Source organism: Mesoplodon densirostris, chromosome 10 (assembly GCF_025265405.1).
Source record: "Mesoplodon densirostris isolate mMesDen1 chromosome 10, mMesDen1 primary haplotype, whole genome shotgun sequence".
In the NCBI taxonomy this organism is placed as follows: Eukaryota; Metazoa; Chordata; class Mammalia; order Artiodactyla; family Ziphiidae; genus Mesoplodon; species Mesoplodon densirostris.
In genome coordinates this window covers 95486200-95491472 of record NC_082670.1, presented here as the reverse complement: position 1 = coordinate 95491472, position 5273 = coordinate 95486200, and the positions used below count along the sequence as shown (strand labels likewise).

Here is a 5273-nt window from a genome sequence, read left to right as displayed (position 1 = left end):
GGGAATAGTGGCCCAGAGTGTAAGATCCCAATAAAGGAGGTGCTTTGTCTATGGACACTGATAGGTTGGTTTGCCTGTGAAAGACAGCTCAATGGTGTCTCTAGAAATTGGCTAACTCTGGGAGGGGCAGACCCTTCAGGGTCAGCAAGGCCCCAGATGGCAAAGTAAGAGAAATACAGAAAATGAGATGACATGATTATTCAATAATCCATACTGCCAGGTAGCAGGAAACAAGAAATAGGGTATACACACACAGTGGGTCAATATCACCCCCAAGGAGGTGAAAATTAGTTCCAAGGAGTGGAGAGGATGGTGAAAAAAATGTTACTTTTTATGTATAAAGCACAGGACTACGTATATAAATAAATATACAGAATATATATGGTGTTAACTTAATGGGTGGGAGACTGAGTGGGCCCCTTTGTGGCAAAAGGAGAGTGAAAATAAAATAAAAGTTGAGAAAAACTGGAATAAAGTATCCTAGATAATGAATGTAAATATTCTGTTAAGTGAAAAACAATCCATTATAATAATATATTATTAATGTACTAATATATTAATTAATATAAACTTTTTTCTGATTTATATATAAAGTCATATAAATTTGCTCAGCAAGTGTTTGTCCATAAGACCTGATCAACTCTGTGCTAAGAAAACCTAGTCTCCAACACCACAGAACTGAGAATCAGACTCTGAAGGGTGATGAGTGAAACTCCACTATTCTCTGCTTGGGCACCACCATTTCTCTAAAAGATTTCCTATCTTCTCCCTCTAAAATATCATTAATGTTATAAAGACATCTTGTAAAATAGAGATTTGTGCTTTTAAGTGGCTGGGGGTGGAGGAGCAGCTCTATATTGACCAAGAGTTTGCTGATCTTAGATTGGCTCAAGAGTATTTCTGGGTTAATTGTTCTTTCTCTTTTTTATAATTTCTGCTGCATCTGAGAGAATAAGGGAGGTAATCAGAAATGCAATGGGTAGTGCCCACTTTGGCAAAATGAAGTAAAATTGGCCTGATACAAAGAAGATTAGCATAGAACTTGCATAAGGATGACACAAATGTTTTTGAGACATTCCATTTTTTCTTCTTTTTTTATTGAAAAAAGACATGAGAGGGGCTTCCCTGGTGGCGCAGTGGTTGAGAGTCCGCCTGCCGATGCAGGGGACACGGGTTCGTGCCCCTATCCCGGAAGATCCCACATGCCGCGGAGCGGCTGGGCCCGCGAGCCATGGCCGCGGAGCCTGTGTGTCCGGAGCCTGTGCTCCGCAACGGGAGAGGCCACAGCAGTGAGAGGCCCGCGTACAGCAAAAAAAAAAAAAAAAAAAAAGACATGAGAAACTACCTGGGATAATGGAAATGTTTTATATCTTGTTTTGAGTGACTACAACTATAAAAACTCATTAAACTGAACACAAGATCATTGTATTTTATTGAATATTAAACGTGCTTTAATTTTTTAAATGAGTGCTGTGAGAAGACTGAAACAATGATTTAACTCGGGTTTGCAGGGTTGACTGCCTTATATATAACTAAGGTTGAACAAATAGAGCACTAAGCATAAGCTTATTGTACTTTATATAACAGATGAAACTGCATTGGAAAATGACTTATTTATAAATTGAAGAGTTCATGAGAAAATGGAGGCCCAGAAATAAAACTGACTTTACAAATATTTCAACTGGACGAAGAGCAGCACTAGAGGGAAAAGTATCCAAGAACATGCACGGATTGCTTACCGCATGCTAGGTACTGCATTGGCATTTCAAATTTCTTATTTCATTGATTGTTTATACCAACCCTATGAAGAAGTTGCTGCTAAAAATCCATTTTTACCTTTTGAACAATGACAGGTTAAGTGACCTACGCAAGGTTACAAAGCTAAAAATGGTAAAGCTAAATCTTGAGGCTCTATTTCTGATGTCAACGTCTGTACTCTTGACAACCAAGGCATATTACTTCCATTCAGTCATTGTAAGTTAGCTTAGGCTAGTTTAATTATGCATGATGAGCCATTAAATGGCAACTTGAATCACATTGGCCACTCTACTTTTAAATATGTAAAAGTATAAATATGTGCTATAACAATAGCACAGCCAAACCTGATTATTTTAATCTCTTTAATTCAGTTAAATGGCAGAATTTTAATGTCTCAGTATGGCCAGCAGGATTCCATTAAGTCAGTACAGCAACTTCAGGCAAATTAATATACATATAAAATACAGAGCTGCAAAAAAGACTGGAGGAGCTGATTGGGTTTACTGAGTCATTCTTGTGATCTTGATCCTAGATTTTTATGCACTTGGCTTGTTGGGTATTCATAATTTGTGAGTAGTTCGCATACCTGTGCTAATTTAATTGCATTATAGGTGAGCTAAGCAGAGGAAGCAATAATGAACACATTGAAAAGAGAAGATTCCAATGAACACATTGAAAAGAGAAGGTTCCAAGCTGTCTAAGTAAGGGTAGAGATAGAAAAAATATATATATATATTATTTGAGGGAAGTTTTGAAGCTTCCTTTACAGTGGTTGTGTGTTGGGTGTGTGAATATTTGTGTGTGTGTGTATGTATGTATATATGTATATATATATATATATATATATATATATATATATAATTGATGTCGTTGTTACTGATGCACACATAAAACTCAACAGCATGTGTGGATCTGTGACAAAAAGGAATCCTTTTGGACTTAAGCCAAATCTTTCTACCTCCAGAAGAGTAAAACCTATTCTGAAATGAATATGCAGCAAACCAGGGACATTTGCCTCCAGTGTTGCAAATTACATGTATTATGATCCACGTAGGCAAGAGTTTCCTACAGCCAGAATGCTGGACAGAGAAAAGCTTCCTGGGCAAAAAATATTTATTTTAGGTTTTGAAAGATAGTAGTAGTTTTCCAGGAAGACAAGATAAGTATAAATATTTTAGGAAGAGGCACTAGCAACTAGAACACGTATAGAGAAATCAAAAAACACGGTGTCTTCTTAAAGCATAAATAGTTTGGTAAAAGTGGGAATTTGTAGTACCCTAGGGGAATGAATCACGGAAGGCACTTTGGCCATGCACGGATTTTGGATATTATCCTATAAGGATCTTTTAGATGAGTTTGTCCATTATGAAAATATGAGATTAAAAAAAATGCTAATGGGGGCCTAATCTGAAAGTATCAAAAGGAGGTTGTAGATTGAAGAGTTATTTGGGATGCAAATAAGACTATTCTAGACAGATAAGCAATCACACACATACAGAAGAAAAAAAAAAAAAAAAGCCCAAACCAAAAGACAGCCTTGCCCTAAGTACCAGGGAATTGGGTCAATACAGGAAAACTGAACTGGAAGGTTTTTTTTTTAATATAAATTTATTTATTTATTTATTTTTGGCTGCGTTGGGTCTTTGTTGCTTCATGCAGGCTTTCTCTAGTTGCGGTGAGCAAGGGGTACTCTTCGTTGCATTGTACAGGCTTCTCATTGCAGTGGCTTCTTTTGTTGTGAGGCACGGGCTCTAGGCACGTGGGCTTCGGTAGTTGTGGCACACGAGCTCAGTAGTTGTGACTCGCAGTCTGTAGAGCACAGGCTCAGTAGTTGTGGCTCACGGGCTTAGTTGCTCCACGGCATGTGGGATCTTCCCACACTAGGGCTTGAACTCATGTCCCCTGCATTGGCAGGAGGATTCTTAACCACTGTGCCACCACAGAAGTCCATTGGAAGATTTTTAATAGAAAAACAGTGGAAACAGTTTCACATCATATTTTTCAGTGGAGGCTTGGGAGGAAACCCACTGTTCTCCAGGAGGTAATTGAATATTCCCTTTTTCTATATTTCAATTGAGAATTTTTTCACTATATTTTGGGCTATTATTTATCTTGGTCCTTGACAATATTCATTTTTGAGGTTATATTGTATAGTCATTTCTCATTTTGTATTTTTGGTTTTTTTGAAATAAAAAGCATTTTAAAAACTTCTAATAATTTGTTTTTTTAACCAAAATCAAGTCCTCAGAGACTATAGAAAAACTAAATGTACAGTGGGATGGCAAATTCTGTATATCTAGTACCGGCCTATGGATGTGTATGTAAACACACTATGCTTTCTATGAAAGATCAGGTGAAAACTGTGCCCATGGAGAAGGACTTTTGTGCAGCAGACACACATTATAATTATTTCATTCTCATTGGCTTCTATACAGCTCAAAGGAATGTAAGGAAGGGGGTGAAGGTGTAGGAAAGAAAAAAAGTGGTATGTATAGATGGAACTGATGTTAGCAAAAAAAGTGCTTTATTACATATCAGGCAGTTTTTTGAGCTTGCTTAGTTCCCGATGGAAGTTTTCACTGTAGTGAAATTGACCATAGGTATTGATCAGTGGGAAGCCTATGAATTGTAAAAAAAAACAACAAAGGCTTTTGCAAGTCATTCTATGTGGATAAAATAGGTAAAAATCCTCACATTGGGGGCATTTATGAGGACCCACTGGCCTTACCTCTTTACCTCCCATTTCCCCTAACTGGCTTCACTCCTCAGCTTCTCTTTTCCTCTTAGGCAATGTGAAATAGAACTTTATACATGACAAGATTTCTTTTATATTTGTATTTGGACAGGGAGAATGGGGAGAAATCATACGGAAAAGGGCAACTTATCATACCTCTTTTTTCCCCCTGTTTATTAAAAAAATAAGAGTACAACTGAGGGACTTCTGCTGAGTGTGGCAGACACTTCACCACTGTAAAAATGGCTCCAGCTGTAAAGGGTCTCCAGCCAACTAGATGGAGCAGCACTTCTCACCACAGCCATGTTCAGATTGTCTTTTCCAAACAGACAGCTAAATTAGGAGTTAAGAGATGCCCATGTAGGCTTTTATGCTGCAAATAAAAGATGAAAGAGCCCTAACTCACAGGAAATATTAAAGAAAGAAAAACACCTAGGTGGAAAGCAGAGTAGCTAAATGACTTGCATTTGGATTTTATTTTGCTGGTCAGTCCACAGGACTCAATATTTTGTTCATTCTAAATTCATTCTAAATTAAACATATTTTTGTGAAAATTTCCCAAAATGGTTAAAATGAAACAGGTCTTTTTCTCTCCTAGGTAATTTTGGGAGACTGGTTGGAATTTGTGAAGCCATGTGTGAAAATCGCGTTTACATTCGCATGAATGTCTGCAGGTATGTGATGTTCTCATATACAAACATAGATCTACAAATCTCTTTTCAAAGGATAGGTAACCCTTTAGTAACATCAGCTATCTCTGTGGTTCAATGCTGACACCCTT

At 37.5% G+C, this 5273-nt stretch overlaps 1 non-coding gene across 1 annotated transcript; it reads left to right on the top strand.

The window, feature by feature from the left end:
• Positions 1-982: 982 nt before the first annotated feature.
• On the top strand, positions 983-1087 carry LOC132498044 (U6 spliceosomal RNA). The gene has a single exon (XR_009533667.1). It is a non-coding gene; the product is annotated as a U6 spliceosomal RNA (small nuclear RNA).
• The last annotated feature ends 4186 nt before the right edge of the window (positions 1088-5273 follow it).